Source organism: Equus przewalskii, chromosome 16 (assembly GCF_037783145.1).
Source record: "Equus przewalskii isolate Varuska chromosome 16, EquPr2, whole genome shotgun sequence".
Taxonomy (NCBI): domain Eukaryota; kingdom Metazoa; phylum Chordata; class Mammalia; order Perissodactyla; family Equidae; genus Equus; species Equus przewalskii.
This window is the reverse complement of record NC_091846.1, coordinates 4,716,217-4,737,610: the sequence shown is the minus strand read 5'-3', so window position 1 is coordinate 4,737,610 and position 21,394 is coordinate 4,716,217. Positions and strand designations below refer to the sequence as shown.

The 21,394-nt window shown below is 47.0% G+C and overlaps 1 protein-coding gene and 1 long non-coding RNA gene across 6 annotated transcripts in view; one reads left to right on the top strand and one right to left on the bottom strand.

Annotated features, from left to right (window-relative positions):
• The window catches only part of SPATA13 (spermatogenesis associated 13), a 346,853-nt gene that overhangs the window by 86,732 nt on the left and 238,727 nt on the right, over window positions 1-21,394 (top strand). The window lies entirely within an intron of this gene.
• LOC139076408 (uncharacterized) lies at window positions 16,606-20,301 on the bottom strand. The gene is made up of 3 exons (XR_011527997.1): window positions 20,146-20,301; window positions 18,756-18,995; window positions 16,606-18,591 (listed from the first exon to the last, which is right to left on the bottom strand). It is a non-coding gene; the product is annotated as an uncharacterized lncRNA (long non-coding RNA).

The following is a 21,394-nucleotide window of genomic DNA, read 5'->3' as shown; positions in this document are numbered from 1 at the left end:
GTAAATCTAAAACTATGCCAAAATAAAAAGTTTATTTACAAAAATGAAGTGTGAGTTTACCTTAGCTCTCCTGCTAGTCCCAATATCTCTTTGTGCCAATCGGTTATGCCAGGGCAGAGCCATCTCTAGAGGCCCCCGCATGGGGCCCGGCTGCGTGTTCCACACCCTGAACACCATACTGACCACAGAACAAAACCTGCAGAAGGGATGAAACCATACTCTGGTAAGGGTTCCAGGAGGCCACAAAGGCCAGGGGAATCCATCCATCCATCCATTCACCCAACGAGTCCTGTTGACCACTGTTCCTTACCAGGTGCTGTGTGAAATGCTGCAGAGAAAGTGGTGAACAAAACAGACATCGTCCTTCCCATCTTGAAGGTGACAGTCTCATGGAGAAGACAGACAAGTCCACGGCAAGAGCCTGCGCACTTTGGCAGTGTTCTGGTGGGGCATCGGAGGAGCTCAGAGAAGGAAAACGGAGCCTTCAACTGAGAATACCTGAGGGATGTTCTAATCTGCGCTCTCAGAAGTCCTGCCATGGCAGTACTTAGACCTTGCATTGATGCCCTGTGGCTTTATCACATCTGTATAACTTTATCATTGACAAAGTTAATAAACGACTTAGTAGTAAAACTCTAAGATGCTGTACCTGTCAGGGGGTTGTCCGAAAACCCACAAGGAATGTAAAATATATCCCGTGACAACAGCGCAGGAAACAGCTTTTCTCGGTGGCAGTCCTGGAACCACGAGCTGCCTGTCTAGTCTGAGGTGACCTCTAAACCCTCTGCGTGCGGAGCTCCCGAGCGGGGTGCCAGCTGGGGGCCGAGCGGGCGCTGGAGGGCCGTGAGCCTCCCCAGTTCCATCGCTGCACAGTTCCGTGTAGCAGCAGATTCGAGAAAGTGATCCTGGAGCTCTGGAAATAATGTCACCTGTGACTCTGAATCAAAGTCCTGCCTTTGAGCAAGTCTCACCTGAGTAAAGCGCTGAGGACTCAGGTGACCAAAACAGCGCGGATACAAGAGTATTAGCAGGTAACAGAGTAATGAAAATACAAAATCCTCATGGGACTGGGAGAGAGACACCCGCTAAGCCACACCTGGCTAAAGGTAACACTTTCTTCATGATGGGAGAGTAGAATTAACACTGGAAACACGTGGTATTGTATTGGGTTTTCCAATATATTTATGTGGAAGCTAATAGTTTGGTAACCCATACATAGTTCTTTTCATAGTGCTGTGGATCCCATCATTCTCAACTCATTAAAAAATAATAATTCTAAGTTCTGAAGCATGGGCCCTGGAGTCAAATCGCTTGGATTCGAATCTCAGCTCTGCCACTCACAACCCGGGTGGTCTTAGACCACTTAAGCAATCTGAGCTTAAATTTTGTCACAGGTAAATTTGTGCTTATTATAGTCTTCGTGGGGTTGTTGTAAGGATTAAATGAGATAGAAGCATTTCACATAATGCCAAAGACATGCCATGTGTGAAATAAATGTAATCTACTATTGTCATTTTTCGTTATGTATTATTAAAGGTAGGTACCTGTAATGTACCTTTAGGTGATAAATGGAGCCAGGTAATGGTTAGTTGAGTTGGTCAATTTATGACCAGAATAGGTTGGACCAGGTAAGGAAATCCATCACCACACCCTCCCCCTCCCCCACTGGAGGTTGGTGACTTGCATTGGGTTTATTCCTATCCATGTATGTCACATGCGAATCTTTCACGTACTTTGTTTCATTCGATTCTCATCAAAAGTCTTAGAAACAAGTTTTCTTTCTCAAATTTTGCTGATGAGGAAACGGAGACTCAGAGTTTAAATGATGTGCTCGAAGTCGTACAGCCGGGAGGTGGGAGTCCCAGAACTTGAACATTTGTTTTCTGGTTTCAAGTCCAGGGCTCTTTCCATGATAAACCAGCTGCCAAACACGCCCGCCATTTTGGGCCTCCTGGGACAAAAGTTCCTTTAAACTGCCCCTCAACTCAGAGACGTTTCTCAAGGGCAGGGGTGCCTCATGCATGGAGGGTGACAGCAGGTGCCTGGCTGTGGTCACAATGGCCCCTTTCATTGCTGGCCTGGGCCTCTCTTTCCATGGGCCAGGAAGGGTCCATTGTAACCCCTCATGCTCCCTCTACCCCTCGGTTCCCCTCCTTGCTCTTCCAAACAGAACTGGGCGGCCAGCACACAACAGCTTAAAACCAGCGAGCAGCTCCAGGGAAACCACTCTCCAGGATCGGGTTGACAATGCCAACTGCACTGTCAGCCTGCAAACTCCAACAAACACTGGCCCGCTCAGCAGCCGGATTCAGAGACTCAGGCCAGACGTGGCCAGCAGTCAGGGAACCACACCCTGAGAAGGGGCAAACCCAACCAGGAGGAGGCCTGGGTGTCTGTCTGCAAGATTCTAGCCAAAGCAGCCGCTGCTAACCTCACAAACTGAGCTCCTTGTGGGTTTCTCTCTTGCTGTCCTGAAGATAAGAGTTCAGGGCTAAACTGCAGGCAGATGAAATTGGTTGTACTTCTTTCTGTTCCCCCACCAAGTTTCACAGACTCCCCAGCCCAGGCACTGCCACCCTTCCCAGACCAAACCTCTAAATCTTTATACCTTCCTCAGCCCTGGTCAGAATTTAACTCAGTTATGACTTTTTTTTTCTTTTTTGAGGAAGATTAGCCCTGAGCTAACATCTGCCACCAATCCTCCTCTTTTTGCTGAGGAAGACTGGCCCTGAGCTAACATCCGTGCCCATCTTCCTTTATTTTACATGCGGGACACCTGCCACAGCATGGCTTGATGAACAGTATGTAGGTCCACGCCTGGGATCCGAGCTGGCAAAACCTGGGCCACCGAAGCAGAGCACGTGAACTTAACCACTTGCCCAGGACTGGCCCTTCAGTTATGACTTTTCATGAGTAAATACCAGAATCCAGGCAGCAAACACCTGGAAATTCTCCCAATCCTAAATCACTGACTCTTGCTTCGTGCTTCTTATTGTGGGTGGATGAGATATTGCTAGAATTATTTCAAGCCACGGAGACTGAATCTGTCAAAATCCTAACAAAAATAAGCCAACAAATATGGAAAACAAAGCAATGGCCTACAGACTAGAAATGCTCAATATATATCCCAATCACAAAGAAAGGAGATGCCAAGGAGCGCAGTAACCATGGCACCACTGCTCTAATTTCCCATGCGAGTCAAATGGTGCTTGAGGTGCTGCAAAAAAGGCTTTTACCTCATATGGAGCCGGAAATGCCTGACATCCGAGCTGGAAAAGGGAGGGGCACACGAGATCTAATTGTGATTATTCGTTGGCTACTGGAGTGCTCAAAGAGTTTCAGAAGAAGGTTAGTCTGTATTTTATAGACGACAGGAAAGCCTCATGGAAAGCTCTGGGCTGCTCTGAAAGAACAAGACCTGCCTCTGCACTTGACTGTCCTGATGCGTAACCTGCATTGTGGACAAGAAGCCACTGTCAGGACAGAATCTGGAGAGAGTCTGTTTAGTCTGTACGCAGAACAAATCGAAAAACTGGGCTAGACTCAGATGAGGGAGGAGCGAAAACTGGTGGAAGAAATATCGACAATCTAAGACACGCAGATGACACCATCTTAGTGGCAGATGACTTGAAATGACTTCTGACAAAAGTGAGAGAAGAAAGTGCCAAAGCAGGACAGCATTTGACCATCAGGAAGACAGAGATCCTGACTACAGAAGAGCTACAACTTTAACATCGACAAATGAAGACGCTGAAATCGTTGAAGATTTTGTTTACCTCAGTTCAGTCATCAGTTTAAATGGAGACCGCAGCCAAGAAATCAAGAGAAGACTGAGACTCAAGCAGCAATGAGAGAATTAGGAAAGGTCATCAAGTGTAAGAAGTGTCACTAGCGACTAAGGTCAGGATTGTTCACACCCTCGAATTCCCAATTACTGTGTGCGGGTGCAAGAGCTGGCCAGTGGAGAAGGCTGACGGGAAAAAAATGGATCCATTTGAAACGGAGTTTTGCAGGAGAGCCCTACAGATAACCTGGACTGCCAGGAAGACGACAAGTGGGTCCCAGAGCAAATTAAGCCTGAGCTATCTATCACTGGTGGCAGAAATGATAAAACTGAGGCTGCCCAACTTTGGGCGCATCATGAGAAGGCAGATTGTTTGGAGAAGACAATAATGCTGGGAAGAGCAGGAGGCAGCAGGAAAAGAGGAAGAGCAAGTATGAGATGGATTGACTCTGTACAGGAAGCCACAGGTCTGAGTCTACAGGAGCTGAGCAGGGCTGTTAGGACGGGACACTGTGGACAGCACTCGTTCGTAGGGTCACCAGGAGTCAGAGCTGACTTGATGGTACATAAGAACAGTAAATACTGCCTGTAAATTCAGAAGGATTGTGATTAGGTCGAATAAGGATTCATTCATTAAACTGCAGAACATCAAAGCTAGGTGGCTCGATAAAAACCAAGATGTAAAGAAATACCTAATGTTAGGCCTAAATCTTTGTATAGGTCAAAAATGCAAACAGATTGGGGCCGGCCCAGTGGCGTAGTGGTTAAGTTGACGTGCTCTGCTTCAGCGGCCCAGGGTTTGCAGGTTCAGACCCTGGGTGCAGACTGAGCACTGCTCGTCAAGCCAGGCTGTGGCAGCGTCCCACATGAAACAGAGGAAGATGGGCATGGATGTTAGCTCAGCGACCACCTTCCTCACATACGCAAAATACATACATATATAAATAGATTGAGAAAGGTTATATAAATCAATTCATAGACGACAGATCTATAATAAATATAAGATTAAAAGTTCGTTATTCTGGGAAGTTAAGGCTAATATTTCTTTTGAAATAAGCAGGAGGGAAGGCAATCTCCATGCTCTTTCACCAACTAGCTCTTGTTTTTTTCCTCAGAAACGAATCTTGGGATAGAAAAACTACTGATTTGACCTAATACTATTTTTGTTTCAGTAATTATACTTGCCAACACCTATTCTCTATTTATTCATTGATTTTATTATTCCTGTCATATAGCCCATTCAATAATTCTCTCTAACATTAGTCATATTCCATAACCAAATGGCACTGGCTATCGCCAAAGGCAGAAAGTTGGGAACGGGCAAGGTTGTGGGGCTGACCCTCAAAAGGTGACCAGCAGTTCAAATCTCAGGGGCCAAAGGAATGTTCTTAATGTGGGTTTACTCTGGGATAGTATTCCAGTCTGCTTGAGATTTGGAGGTCTGGTTTGGGGGACATTCTGGTGAGCAACTCATTGGCCTAAGGTAAGACTAGGCAAAGGTGACATCTGAGGGACACTGTCACAGCTCCACTACCTCATTTAGCTTGGACAGTGTCCCAAATCCTGACTGCTTGTACAGGGAACAGGGAGCAGGCAGCAGATTGCTGACAAGAATGGCCGTGGTGTTGGAGTAAGCAGACCAGTAAGACCTCATGTTGCAAGTTCCAGAAAACCCAGCCAGATTGAGTTACACAGTAAAGAGGGCGGATCCGCCTGGGTTACTGAAATGACCCAAGGTAATCAGGCTTCATATGTGGCTTGATCAAGGCTGCAGCATTCCTCTGGGCTGCTCCTGGCCTGCTCTCTCCTCCTTACCCTGGCTTCCCTCAGGATAGTGGACAACGGCAGCAGTTCCAGGCATCCCATTGAAAGGAAGAGAGGAAGGATGTCCTTTCCCAGAAGTCCACAGCATGTGACTTCTTTGGTCCATCTCTCTAGTGGTTTGTCATGTGTCTACCCTGAATCAATGGAATTTTACCGATTCACTTAGGGCTGAGCCTTGGGACCGTATGCTTATTGTGATGGTAAATTTTATGTGTTAGCTTGACTGGGCCACAGGGTGCCTAGATATTTGGTCAAACATTATTCTGCATGTGTCTGTGAGGGTTTTTCTGAATGAGATTAATATTTAAATTGTTAGACAGAGTGAGTAAAGCAGAGGGCCCTTCCTAGTGTGGGTGGGCCTCAATCAATCAGTTGAAGGCTGAGTAGAACAAAAAGGCTGACTTTCCCTGGATTAAGAGAAAATTCTTCCTGCTTAATGGCCTTTGAATTGAGACATCAGCTTTTTCTCTGCCTTCAGTCTCAAACTGAAACGTTGGCTTTTCCTGGGTCTCAAACTTGCCAGCTTTCCAACTGGAGCTACATCATTGCCTCTCCTGCTTCTCAGGCCTTCAAACTCAGACTGGAACTAACCGGTCAGCTCTCCTGGGGCTCCACCGCCCACTCACCCTGCAGCTCTTGGGACTTGCCAGCCTCCGTAAGTCGTGAGCCAATTCCTTTATGTGTTCTCTATCTATGTCCATGTACACATCCTGTTGGTTCTGCTTCTCTGGAGAATAATGACTGCACACTTGTTAGTAGGAGACCCTGGCTAACACCTCCGCGTCAGGAAAGGGCTTTGGTCTGATCAGGAGAACCAGAGCTGCTCAGAAAGCTGATGCCTGAGCGCAGTCGTAAACTGTTGAATGTGGCAGTGTCATTCGTTTCGAGAGGGGACCTCAGTATCTCTGAAGACCCACAGCAGCCTGGAACTCACTTGAGACACGCAGGGACGGAGGGCAGGAGACCAAACACTGGCAGAAGCGGCACAGACACTAGCTGAAGTGCAGCCTGCGATGGTGAACTTCCATGGATGTCACTAAGGTGGAGCAACAACGCCACCACCACGGCTGGTACAGGTGTTGGCGTAAGCCTCTGTCTGCTTTGCCTACTTAGTCCTCGGAAGAAACCTATAACGTGGGTCTGACTGTCCATAATGTACAGACGAGGGGACTCGGGCTCTGGAATTAAGAGCCCTGCCCTGTGTGCTCAGTCACTTCTCCGCGGTGGGCCTAGGGAACGTGGGTGCTCAGAGAGGCGGCCCCGTCAGATCCTGCGCTCCGGGAACTGGAGCCGGTTCTTGGTCCCCTGCACTACGTTCTGACAGGCCTACCGTGCGCTGTGCCAGCTCAGAGTTAGCATTCGGTGCTGGCATCGTTGCTGCTAAAACCTTTCATTGTTCCATATGTAATAACATTCGGTGAGGAGGAGGTTCTTGGCGTTGTCACCCACTTTGATATCTTTCTGGAAGCCCGTAAGCTCTGTTTTTCTGTTGGCAAAAGTTTTAACATTGCAAGACTTTAAAGAATTTCTGAGCAAGGGCCTCCTCTCCGTGTGTACTTTGTGACAGCTGCCCGAGCGCTCCAGTAGCTGGAGGACTTCAAGAGAGGAGGATTTGCAGCTGGTTCCAGCATGTTATTGCTGGCTTTTTTGGCATAGTAAAATATGTAACATGTGCTTTCTGTATTAATAATTCAATTCACATGGCCTTTTCTCTTTTTTTTAGAAAGTAGGAGTGCACATATCCAATCAAGGAAATTAAATCTGAGTGAATTAGAGAAACTACAAAAATGAACACACAGTTATGTGAGAAAAAAGTTATTCTCTGACACAGGGTAAATATTTTCTTAAAATCACAAGAAATGGCTTGTCATTAACCCTAGAAAAACAAAACAAAAACCTCTAGAGTTAGTCGTGCAAATTTATTTTTAAAAGTCCCCAAATCGTTGCCAAAACCGTTGTCTCTATTTAAGTGCCCATTTACAGATCTCTTCTGAATTGGAACAGTCTTTGGAATCTTCATGCCTGGGCAAACTCAAGGGAGCCTTTGCAGAAAGATAAATGGAAAACCAAGCGTATGTATGATCTGGGCACGGAGATGATTGATGTTCCAGTTGAACCCGAGACAGGTTGGTCTCCACGACGTGTGCTCACGTCGGGGCTGAACATCAGCCATCCTGTTATGTAAAGGCTTCTGCCACATCCCTCCCCTTCGCTATAGAGGCGAACTTCATAACGGGGTCGTGTAGACTTGCTGCCACCATTCTGCACCTCCCACTCACGCACAGCTCAGTCCCCTGAATTCTGGCTTCCAGTCCCATGCTTCACTTGAAGATATGTTCTAGCATGTCACCAACGATAGGCTTGCCAAACCAGAGACTCTTTTCTTTCTCAATCTCTGCACCTCTCTGTGCCTGTGATGCTCTTGGCCCCAGAAACTCTCCTCTGTTGGCATCCCTTTTCTCCTGGTTCTTCTCCTAATTTTTTTTTTTCCTGAGGAAGATTTTCCCTGTTGCCAGTCTTCCTCTTTTTGTATGTGAGCTGCCACCACAGCATAGCCACTGACAGACGAGTGGTGTAGGTCTGCGCCCGGGAACTGAACTCCGGCCACTGAAGTGAAGGTGCCACACTTAACCACTAGGCCACCTGGGCTGGCCCCTTCTGCTTTTTAACGACCCCACCTCAGCATCTGTAGTTGTCTCCTTTTCTTTTACCACCTCCATTAATTGTTGCCCAAGGTTTCATCCTTGGCAATCCCGTCCAACACTACATGCAATGCACAAATGACTCCTCAACTCATACGTCCAAACCGGATCTTCTCATGAATTCTAGATTTGACTCTCCCGTTAGCATTTCAAACTGAACCTGCCCAACATTGGACCCATTCGTTCTTATCTCCTTCGGTTTAAAGATTTATTTAGGGATCATTGATATTGTGACAATGTCACATTTTTCTATCCAAGACAGTGGTGGGAGCTTTTTTGTCATTTTTCTAGATGATGTTGTGGTTGCTAAGTTTAAGTGTGGAAGAAGAGGGGATGTTGTTGGAAGGCAGGGGGTGGACTGTAGGGGACATTTGTTAAGATTCTGACTGCCCTGTACTTTCCACCTTTGCTATTTTGTAAAATTTCCAGCTTTATGAATCCCACTACCCCAAGAGAGAAACCCAGAAAACTCACTTTGCCACCCTCTTTATCAACTAGGGCACAGGTGGGTGACTTCTACCCACTGGATTCGCCTCTCTGAAATTTCCGTGTACAAGTTAGAAATGTGAAACAGGAAGCTGCACCTGGAATTTATCCTCGCTGGTGAGAGTGACAGCTGAGGCACGCAGTTCTGGGAGGGTGAAGTCTGTCCTCACACACCTGGTGCTGGGGCAGTAGAAGTTACCGTATGTCTGTGTATTTATTTAGCATTGAATCCTGGTTACCTGAATCCTGGTGGTAGAATGGGGATTCAAATGCGTCTAGACACTCCACCATGTGCTTCTGAATATGCTGCCTTTGGACCCTGGTCAATTCCCCGGAGGATTACAGTGACTGCTGCTCAGTGAGCTGTTCCTGCTCGGGAATGGTGTCCCTCTCACCTTTGATGCCTGGTTCCTTCCTGCCGTTTCCATCTCGGTTTAAATACCTTTCCTCAGAAGGCCCTTCTCGACCACCCATTACTGTTCACACAGTACCTCTTTTCAATCCATGCACAGCGCTTGTTACTGTCCAACATTTTAGTATTGGTTTGCTTTTTGTTCACCACCAGTTTCCCTAAATGTAAATTTAATGTAAATTAAATGTAAATCTCCTTACTAAAATGTAAGCTCTGTGACAGCATACGCCTGTGCTCATTTTGTACTTACACTCCTATAAGCCCAGAGCCTAATACTCAGACGAGCAAATTGCAGGTACTCCATAAATACTGTTGACTGAAACAATGAATGAATGCATAAATGAATGAGCCTGGACAGCAGAGAATCTCACAATAATAAAATAAAAAATAAAGCAAATGTCAATAAAGAGAAAATCTTTCCACTGAGCCAGGGGTTTAAATAAACTCAAGAGTTAAGTAGAATTGCTAGAATGTTCTCTTATTTCTAATGAGTGCTGATATTCTGGTACCTTCTAGCTGTGTTTGCTGACTAGATTAGCTATAATGCTGGCATTGTTGCTACTTTATGGAATTGGAAAAGTTATGACAAAGTTGCTTATCTAGCTTTGTAAAAGTTAAGTATTTAGTTCAAAGGAACTTGAAGATTGTCTGTAATTTCAACTGGAGTTAATGAGTGAAAGTTTTTTATCTTACCCTCCTAATCAGGGTACACAAGTTGCCTGGACAGGAAGCTCTCTTCAGTCTGCTGCTCATCCCAGGGACGCTCCGTGTCTCTCAGTGCTGCTTCCGGATGGAAGGGAAAGCAAGATCCTCAGTCGCCTCCCATCTTTCCACCTCCCTTTATCGACAGTTCTCTCCCTGTAGAACAGAAATTCCTATAGAAGAAAGAATTTCTGTAGAAGAATTAGGGCCCCAAATCGTCTAGAATTAAAAAGAAAAAATCTAAAACTAGGAAATAACGTGGCAGAAAACACCCAATTTTCTATAACATCTTCTGTTCCTATCGATATCTTTAAAATGAGCTGCCCAAACTAAGCTGACCGCGTTCCTTTTCTCTCTCAGATGAACATGTTTTTGCGCTTGTACAATAGAGACAGTGTCTACTTTGGAATTCATTGAGATAATAAGAACCATTGATGTACATTTTTGACTGGAAAGTTCTCAGAGATCCTCAAGTACAAGAACAGAAACAGCATTTTACGTGTTTTAGTCATCTAACAACTGCCACAAATGGGATGTGCAACTAAGCAGCAGTACGTAAATGACTAATGCGGTGAGGTGGAAAATTAAGATCCTAATATGGTAGAAATTAGGATATTTACTTTGTAACTCAGGGCTAGGAATCGAGATGTTCAGTCAAAATCTGTTTTATATCACGGCTAGAATAGAAACATTCTCCTCAGTGTGCTTAAGGACCTGGCACAGAGCAAGGCTGGCCACTTGCCTGCTTCACAGACAGGGAGTTCATCCCACTGGGAAATGATCAGTTCAGTTTTCCTCATTAAAGTTGAATGAAATATAACGTCCATACTAATTATAAACTTCGCAGATTGAGCTCCTTACTGGAAGAGAGTGGTTCTTCACGGTGTGCCAGGTCATAGCCTCGTGCCTGGAGGGTGCCCCGTCGCGGAGTGGGAGATGAGCGACTGAGGAGATCAGCGGCGGAGCGTGTCTGCGTGTAGGTCAGGGCTGGGCTAGGGCAACAGAGAAGGAAAGTAGATGTTCCAAAGGATGGTAAAATGCACATGGTTTTTTGGGTTTCTTCATTATTGTTTTGATATTAGTCGTGCAAAAAGTGGAAAAAAGCTCTTTGTTAATGGAAAAAATGAATATAAACAAACCAGCAGAATCTGGGACGTTACACTCAGGGCCATCTAGGTTCTTGTGGTCCTGGCTGCCAGGTTTGGGGTGATTCTGCAGTGGGTGTAAAATGCAGGAACTAAGGCCTCGGGTAATACAGTGAGATGGAAGGGAGAGAGAGAGAGGGGTGGGTTCTGGTCACAAGAAGACAAAAAATCTAGAATATCAAGCTTAATCCAAAGGAAGTTCTTCCCCCGAGAAACGCAGGCAGAAGCCAAGCAGAAGGCCGGCCGAGAGCAGAGTTCAAGTGAGGTCCCCCTGAATGCGGATGAGATTCCTCTGGTCCTCACGGATTAGCTGGCCTGGTGGGCTGACACATGTCATTATGGCAGAATGACCCCCATTAACCTTGTTGTGTTCTTCAGAACGACTAGCTTTCAGTTAGAAATGGCCAGCTCCTTCCCTTTAATTCATACGTTATTGAGGGGACCCTGTGTTCCTTGTCAAGCCACAGTTTTCATTTTTATTGCTTTTTGTTAAAATACCATCTCTTGTGGATGAAGAGAAAGTGGAATAATGTCAAGGAAGAGCGTGATCTCATCAGGGTTGAACATAATAATGGTAGATGGATTTTTCCACTGTGTAGGCGGTGCCCAGCCTATGAAGGGGTTCCCTTCCAAAAGTGCTTTGGAGGTTGGAGTGAATTTTCCCACAGGAAATAGAAATACGAATTAGAATCCCAGTTCCAGTCCACAAGAGCTGGTTGAATTCACAATGGAGCTGAACTGTAGTTATAGGGGCCGTATTTTCTGAACCCAAAATTGGGATCCATGATTGACAAGTACACGTGTTCTTAGTGAAACGAAAGAACAGAGTATTGAAATTGGGTTTGCACTGGGAGATCCAGGATATCCTGTATTGCAGTACCTCAAATGCCACACTGTTTCTTCAGGAAAATGCGCGCCCAGTTTGAACACCGGGCATCAGGATCACGTTGTTCCTGCCGCTGTCTGAACCGCCGCCCCCCACCCTTGGCTTGAAGCCTCAGGAGGTGGCCCCACCACTGCTGTGGGGACTGGCCTGTTCCAGGCCCCACAACTCTTTGTTCCCTCAGCTGATCCCACATTTCCTTCCTCCCGAGGCCCAGTCCCACGCCAGGCTTTGGGAATAATCCCCCCCCTTCAGCCAAGGAGCTCTAAGGCCTGGCCTTGTATGGCCAACCACCTTGCACATCCCACAGTAACTTTGCAGATTGGTCCCAGCCACTGTGAGTTTAACTGGAGCGTCCTGGTGCCATCACTTGGTCCCTGCTCTGCTCCTCTCCATGAAACTTTAACTCTGTTAACGCACCTGTGGCCAGAACTGTGCAGCTGGCTGCCTGCGCTCTGGTACCTCTGCTTGTTGCCCGCTCTCACCCCACAGCTGTCTCCGTCTAGCGTTTTGCAAATTCCGAAGACCCCCAACCTCAAGGCTCGGTGCTGCCCAGCCCCTGAACCGAGCAGGTCAGGAGACGAACGACTTTGGAGCCAGACACACCTCGGTTTGAGTTCTAACTTGCCCATTTACTAGTTGTGGGGCTTTAAAATTAATCAAAGTTTCTGAGCCCCAGTTTTCTTCTGTTTGAAATGGGGATGATAATAGCTATATTTTTAGTGTTTACTGTGTGCCAAATACCATTGCGAGGGCTTCGTATGTGTCAGCTTATTTAACCCTCGCGGCACCAATCTGAGGAAAATGCTATTACTACCGTATTTTACAAGCAAGGAAAGGGCAGCGCCGGGCGCGTCAGTAATTTGCTTACAGAAAGGCTTTTCGTGAGTGATGGAGCCGAGATTCCAAGCCTGTGTGCCTAAAGATCTGCCCTCTCGACCTCTAGAAATGACGTGCGAGGGGCTCCCAGCGCAGCGGCCGGAGGGCAGGAGCCTCAGCAGCAGATCCCTGCTGTTTGCTGTCACTGCCCGTCCAGCTCCCCCCTCCCAGGAGACGCGTGCAGGAGATAGCTGTTGCTCTAATCAATAAAGTTGTGTTACTCTATCCATAATCCTGGGGTCAATACTCACACCTTTCCCACCTCTACCCCACGTCCATAGTCCCAACTGTGTGAGCGGATTTCAGCCCTGGTTTGCTCATTCCTTCATTTACCCATTCAGGTAATTATTAAGTAAATATGTCCTGTATCCTTGCTGCTCTGGATGCTGTGGACAGAACAATTTGCAAGATGGACACAGCCTCTACCCTGCTGGTGTTTACAATCCAGTGGGAAAACCAATCAAATTATCACCCAATTCGTGTAAAATTACAATTGGCAAGTGCTCTGAAGGAGAGTGTAAAGTGCTGTGAGCTTATCATTGAATTTGATGTAACCAGATAATCAGGGAGGGTTCTTGGAAGAATTAATATTTACCTGAGAGCTGAAGGATGAGTAGGAGGCAGTGGAAGATGAAGAGGAGAGCATCCCAGGCAGTGAGAACAGCATGTACAAAGGCCCTGAGGTATAAAGGAGCATGATGTATAGAAGACCAGAGTGGCTATAGTAGAAACTGTATGGTATGAGATGAGACTGGAGATGTACACAGGGACCAGACCATCTAAGGCCTTGTAAGCCACAGGGGCTTTTATCTTTATACCAAGAACACTGGGAAACTGTTGAAGGGTTTTAAAAAGAGGTAAGTTTGGGGAGGGAGTGACATGATCCAAGTTATGCTTTGAAGAGATCAGTCTGGTTTCATAATGCAGAACAGACTGGAGAGAGGCCAGAGATAAAGAGAACAGAGGGTTCCTGCTCTGGCCTTTTCCATCTGAAAGACCCTGACTGAACTTTCTTTGCTGCCCTGGTGGCTGACTGCTCTCAGGGAGTCTTTCTAGAAGGTTCGTCTAATAATCCTGACTTGAACCTAGGTTAGATGTGCAGGTGTCTATCGATTCTGATTCTGGGCCCTCCGAGGGTCTGAGGGCAAGGCCCTTGCTCCAGCTGTGGTGTCCGTACTTTCCTGGTCTCTGCTTCTGACCCTCGGGTGAGGATGGCGTTTCTTGGGGGTATTCATGTGCTGTTTACAATAAATCACAAAATCAATCTGCAGCCCGCCAGCCTCTCTGAAGAGGCTATGACTTTCCAGCGAGGGTCTGCGGCTTTTCCTGCCTGGAGGTTGATCTGTGAACACAAGTGTCTGAAACAGAAATGACACCAGACACGAGAATTAATTTCTTATTAAAATATTCGATAGCACCAAACTGAAGGAGAAATGGAGAATTCTCAAAAGCTTGCTTCTTCGGTTCCTTATCTAAAACAAGCCAGTCTAATCCAAAACCCTCTTAACACCAAAGCTCATCTTTGCCACAAAGCCGTCTACCTCCTTTAACTGTCCGTATGTCAAGCCAGGAGGATCTGGATAAGGTTTTTAAAACACACCCTAACACGTTTTATTGCTATAAACAAGCAACTTGGGACATCGCAGCAAATTGGAAAGCCTCCTGCTACGGAATGAATGGACTGTGGAGAGATTGATTAGGTACCAACAGCTTATCAGAAATTAAAACAAAGTATTGGACATGCTGCTTGATCCCAATCACTTGCTACCATGGCATGCCTCATTGTTTCAAAATGAATAAAACGCCCAAAAGGCCTGTTCTCGCCTTGTATATACGGAGTGAGGCAGGAAGGGAAAGCCAGGGTCATGGTGCACACGTTTGCAGCTGGGAATTTGAGCCCAGTCAGGCTGGACTCTGGAATCCATTAGCTTTGACGTGCCATCTGTCATTTCAGAAGCTAATTTCCCCTTAAATTTGCAATTAGGTCTGGGATTTGGCCCGCGACCTTGATGTCACAGAGTATCAATTATCCGGTGCAGCAGCACCCCGCGTACCTGGCCCTGTAACAAAGCGGGGCCAGGGTCATCTTTCGGGTTCTGCAGAGTTCAAAGGGCCCACAGCCGTGTGTTAATTTTGTATTTTACTATGTGGTCCTGTGGTTGTTCTTTAATTGTTTCATTGGTTTGTCTTATCTCCCTCCAGAGATTAAACCAAGCCTCTAGAGGGTTGGACAACCAGCTCCAATATGCCTCTTTTCTTTCCTCTTCATCTCCTGCAGACATACCCGCCTCCTAGTAAATTCTCAACAGTTCCTTTTGTCATTCCAAGGCCTCTGTCAGCCTCCAGCAGGTAAAGGAGGACAAGCTCGGCATGAATATAAGTAGCTTCGTTTCATTCGTTCATTTGACCCCTTGTTTTCTGCCTGTTACGTTCTAGGTGCTGTGCTAAGCATTGTGGGTATAGAGCTGAGTTAAAACACAAGCAGAACTCTCAGAGAACTCCTCTGTGTCCTTGTCATTGGACTGATTGACACGATTTTTTGACTCGTTTCAAGTAAATCTATGCAAGTCACACAGCAGAGGCCACCACATTTTTTTGCTGTTGTTTTGGACATAAAGTGAAGGGAGGTGTTAATCATGCGGAGTTCACCCATAGTCTGTACAGGCCCTGTCTTGTTTTATTTCATGTTACTCTTTTTTCTTCCACTTCATTCTCACTCCCTACTCCCACGAACCGTCTCCCCTGGACCCGTAAGCACCCGCTCCAGTACGTTTGGCACATGCCCTTGCATCTGTGTGGATCTTTGAGAAATACAGTGTTGTCACATGTGTATTTTAAATTTACATCAAGAGTATTGTGTTGTAGATCGCATGCTGTTTCTTAATTTTTAAAAAATGGTGCCCCATGTTTTAAAAACGAGTGGCTGTTTCTGACAGTACCTCTAGCTCATTCCTCTGTCTGCTTCACAGCCTCCCACCAGGCGCAGCCTCCCTTCCTCCCACCCGTTCTCTGCGTCAGGCCCCAGCCTGCCCCCTTCCCACACCCCCAGAGAGACGGCGGTAAATAGCCTGGCTGTGTTCGTGGGTGCTGGTGCCCTCTGGGATCTCTTACAGGAGTGGGATTACAGGTCCTGGGTCCCGTGCTCACTGTCCACTGAGCGCTGCCAGATGGCTCTCAGACAGCTGCACCATTCGCACTGACGGCAGCGCTCCACTCTCTTCATGTTTATCAGGTTTGTATCTAGAATAATAACAATAAAAATGTCTACAGTCATTTATTGACCATCTGCTTCCTGCCCAGCTCTATGCTAGTTGCTTTATGTGCAGGATAAAAAATCCTTACATCTTTGCAAGGCGCATATCAACGTCTCGTTGACAGGTGAGGATGCTGAGATTCAGAAAGGTGAGTTCCTCACCCAGGGACACACAGCTCTCTGCACAGAGGTGCGATTTGAGCTGACATCAGTCACTGGTGCTGAGCTCAGTTGATTTGAAGAACACGTCTTAGCAAATGTGCTGGGCTCATTTGATTAAGACGGCGTGACCAGCTGTGACGGGGGACAGTGGTTGAGAACTCCCCTTGAGATGAGTGGGTCACCCATTGCAGAGTTGTGCCCGGGATAGTGGAGAGCTCAGAAAGCCATGAGAACTTGTACATGCAACTACAGCTGACATAAAATCGAGATCTTGCATCATTCCCGCACAAGTACAGCAACATAGACAAAAACTTCTAAGTAGTCTCAGCATCAAAGGGCTGTCTTCCCTGGAGCCCTCTTTATACGAATAGGATTTTTTTTTTTTTTTAAAGATTTTATTTTTTCCTTTTTATCCCCAAAGCCCCCCAGTACATAGTTGTATACACTCTTCATTGTGGGTCCTTCATAGTTGTGGCATGTGGGACGCGGCCTCAGCGTGGTTTGATGAGCAGTGCCATGTCCTCGCCCAGGATTCGAACCAACGAAACACTGGGCCGCCTGCAGCGGAGCGCAAGAACTTAACCACTTGGCCACGGGACCAGCCCACTATGAATAGGATTTTTATACAATTTTTTTCTCAGAGCTTCAGAATATAAATCTAAATGTGTAATGGTTGAAATAGCCCAAGCCTTCTAAGGTGGACTAGAAATTATAGCTTCCACTCGAGGGTGAAAACTCATCTGTTTAATAAAAGACTTTTATGGATGCAAAGCTGGATGAGGCTCTCTCTAGCCTCGAGTCTAATGAGTGAAAGGCATCAATAAATAATTTTGGGCCCGAGTGAGTTCTGCACCAGCAAACAGAGAGCTCCCAGGGAAACAGAATAGAAACAGATGCCCAGCGGCCGATGCGGGTGACGTCAGCTCCTGGCATCTAACAAAGGGCGCCTTGCCCAGGGACGGCCTCAGCTCCGCCTACTGGGGCGGTGTGAGAAATCCAGGACCCGAAAATGGCAAACAAGCCCACGGGGTCAAAGCAGGGTGCGACTGGCTCAGGCCAGATGATGCCAGGTCATCCTGGAGTGACCAAGGACTCCAGCCTCGGCGGGAGAAGGGTGACCTCTGGGCTCGCAGGTGGTTGGGGGTTTTGTTAGCTTCCCTACGTTTCTGAGCCTGTCCTCTTGCATCATTTGCTCGGAGAATAATATTACAGGTGTCATGGGGGCTCATTTTGTAACATTAATCAGAGTGGATTAAAACTTTCTTTCTTCTGATCTGTCCTGCAAGGGTTGCCTGGGAAATCAAAGGGAGACACTTTTCAGACAGAAAGACTGCACTTACTGGTTTGAAATAGTGAGTTCAGCCAAGTGGTGATTAGACTGATTCCACTTGCTACTTCAGAATCATCAAGTTCTAACTGCTCATTTCCTGGCTGCTCCCTCCCTTGTCACCAGGCGAACAATCCCCATCTTAGAGGAACAGGTGTTTTTCTGACGTTTTCCTTGAAGCAAGGCAGGGAGCCAGGGAATTGTATCGTGGATTTCTGCAGTGTGTGTTCATCTGTGCCGTTTGCAAGAGCCCACTGCGCCAGGCCCGGCCCCAGCATGGCCTGCTCTGAAAACTGGGTTCCCTTGATTTCAGTGTAAGGAACATTTTCCTCCTGTCCTCCTGCTCCTTAGAAAGAGAAAGGGGAGAGCGAGAGAGCAGGCGCCCTGTGACTGGAATTGTAATAAGCTCCCAGACCTGTTCCTAATTATCTTCAATAACTTAGCAACGCGCTGGATGGGAAGAAAGGAGCAGAACAATTTAAATTCACTGGTAGGATGTGGGTGGAAACAGGAGAATAGGGCCCTCCGGCGTCCCCGGTACAATAAGCAGCAGCATTTGGTAGGTGGGGGGAGAGGACGTGCACGCAGTTCTGCTTCTTCAGTGAAACAAGGGAGAGAGACGAGCGGGCCCACAAGCGACAGAGAAGTTGCTGCAATGACACTTTAAGATTGGGAGACGCCCAGGGAGGGGAATCTGAATCCTATTTGCTTCTAAATGTGTGCAGTCGTGGTCTGGCTAACAATTGACTCCAGCGTGCTGAGCACTGTCCATACCCTGATTCGGTTCCCAGCCCTGTGGGCGCTGCATGGTCTTTCTTTCAAAACGCCGGGGAAACTTTGCTGTCTTGTTTTCCTTATGGGACGAAATCATCTGTACGTTTCTTTAGCTGGAGATGAATTTCCAACAATTGCCCAGCGCCCATCTGCGGGCTCTCAGGCGGGACCCCATGGGGCTCAGAGGGCACGAGGTGGGAAGCATGGCCAGTTTAATAGCTGTCGGGGGCCCGGTTTCCGATGGTTGCAAATGCTGACCTAAAATCAAGGAGACATGTGACAGCACTTATTTCCATTCGAAAATTCAAGTGCAAGTAAGAGGAAGCCTAGCTTGATAACAATTTATGAGAAAAAGATTGCGGATTTTGTTGAATCAGGAACTAAGTATAAAACCTGGGATGATAGGGGCGATAAACACCTACCTCCACCTCATGCATACTCTCAGAGGCATTCAGGTCCACGGAGACCGTTCTTCGGTTGTTAGTGTTGACTGTGGAGACCGTAACTCAGAGTGTGGGGTCTGGCTCAGTGTCTGCTTTACACAAGCAGTATGATCGGCGTGAGATTGTCCGGGGGAGGAGTGCAGAGTCTGGAAGCCCTGCCATGTGGGACAGCTGCAGGAATCCGGAGTGGTCAGCCCAAAGAAGGAAGCCCGAGGGACCCTAGATCCAAGAGGAAAGGTCCGCCATCTGCAGTCATGCGCCTTTTATAAGCATTTCATTTTCTCTTGCCTGACTCTGCTCCCTCCCACGTGGACCGCTCCCTCTGCAGGGGAGGTTTCCTCCTCTGCTCTGCAGGGCTATGCTGGGCAGTGACCAGGGAGCTGTTTGCTCTGTGCTAGCACCCCTGCAGCTGCTCGCTCTCTCCCTCTGTGGGAAAGTCAGCCTTCTTGCTCCTGCCCAGGTAAGAAGCAGTGCCATTTGGGGCCCAGTGTATTTCCTGGCTCTTCGGTGTTACTGAGTCCCAGGGCACTGTTCATATTTCAAGGCATCTTAACCAGATCAGAGCCATGTAGTAAACAAACACTACGGTGGAGAAGGAAGCTCAGGGCTAGAGGAATAGTATTGCCGAGCCATGGAGTGGACACGTTTGACCGTAGGGAGCATTGAGAGAAGGCCGTAGGAAAAGGTCAGACGGCAGAAAGCCTTAAATGCCACATGAGTGAGTTTGACTTCTGCAATGTAAGCAGGGGGTGGGGCTGTCAGATTTGGCAAATAAAATACAATGCCCAGTTAAATTTGACCTTAGTTACACAACACGTAACTTTTTGTATGTCTGTCCTAAATGTCGCGTAGGACATAGTCAATTAAGAAATTTATTTGTTGCTTATTTGAAATTCAGATTTAACTGAACATCCTACACTTTTATTTGGCAACTCGTGCAAGGGGAAGTCACAGAGTTTTGTAGCAAGAGAGTCCTCTGTGTCAAGTTTTGGAAAGAGGAAGACACCAGAGTGAGGGCCAGGAAAGGAAAGATCTCAACTCCTCCTCTACTGAAGTACTTCACCTCCCATGCCAGACGTTGGGAGGGGGTTTCCCACACCCAGAGATTCTCCGACACCAGCTGGGTGTCCTACAATTTAACTCAGTTCTAACACTGTCTACCTGGAGGTAGCGTCAGGTTCCATGGGCTCTGGGCTCAGTCCCACAAGACTGCCTCCCCTTCCCCTCATTTCAGATGCCACTCTCAAGTCCAATTGTCACTCAGTGTTTCTGAGTGACTAGCCATAAATCAGAGGTTCCCGCAACCCCCTCATCAGGTTCAGCAATTTGCTACAACGGCTCACAGAACTCAGGAAAACATCTGACTTACTACATTACTGGCTTATTATGAAAGGATACAGCTCAGAAACAGCCAGAAGGAGTAGATGCATGGGGCAAGGTATAGGGAAGGGGCGTGGAGCTTCCATGCCTTCTCTGAGCGTGCCACCTTCCCTGCACCTCCACGTGTCCACCAACCCAGAAGCTCTCTGAACCCCTTCAGTTAGGGTTTTTATGGAGGCTTCATTACACAGGCATGAGTGATTACATCCTTGGCCACTGGTGGTTAACTCTACCTCCAGCCTTCTCCCCTCCTCAGAGATCAGGAGGTGGGGCTGAAAGTTCCAAATGTGGTTGGTTGCCCTGGCAACCAGGTCACATCCTGTGGTTATCTAGGGGAGTCTCCAAAAATTACCTCATTAACATAAACTCAGATTGAAAGGACTTGTTATAGATAACAAGACTCTCTTTTCACCTTTTATTGCTCTGGAGTTATTTCAGGAACTGAAGACAAAAGACCAAATATTATATCAAGAGATGCTCCCATAGCTCATATCATTTAGGAAATTACAGGGTTTTAGGAGCTCTGTGCTCCATGTGTCCATGTGGAACCATGGACATGGATGAAGACAAAAATACATATTTCTTGTTATATATTATTATAAATCACAATATCATAGGCTATTAATTGGAAAATGATTGCAGTTGTCCTGGCTTGACTATAAGGCGCTTAGTCTGCATTATAGATAAAGCATGAAAGAAGGCATGGATTCAAGAGGAAAGCTCAGTGGCTGAGTGAACAGGACTGGGTGACTGACCAGAATCAGTTCAGAGAAGCAGGCAGAGGAGTGTGGCTGTAGCAGGGATGAATTCAAGGTGTAGGCCCAGCGGCTGGGAGCAGTCATGGAAGAAATGGTTCAGAGGCAGCGTAATGAAGGAGGAAGGGAGGTGGGACTTTGAGTTCCCTCGGAGATCTCACGGTAGACAGCAAAGGGGAAATTTCAGCATGCAGGAGATGCAGAGCTAAATTCCAGAAGAGGGAGTGCGTTGGAGCTGTTGGTTGGAAGCCCCTGGATAGTGGTGGCAGCTGCAGCAAGTTGGAGAGTGGATGAGCTCTTCAAGGCAGGGAGCAGAGTGAGGTAAAGCAGAGCGGCAGCCCAGGGCAGAGGAAAGCGAAGTCTACTGCACGATAAAGAAATCCTAGTCTCTAATCTGGGCTAAAAATGAGTCGGAAATCCCTGTGGCCCAAACATTTTCTTTACATTTTCAATGAAGGCAAAAACAATAAATGCGGAGAAATA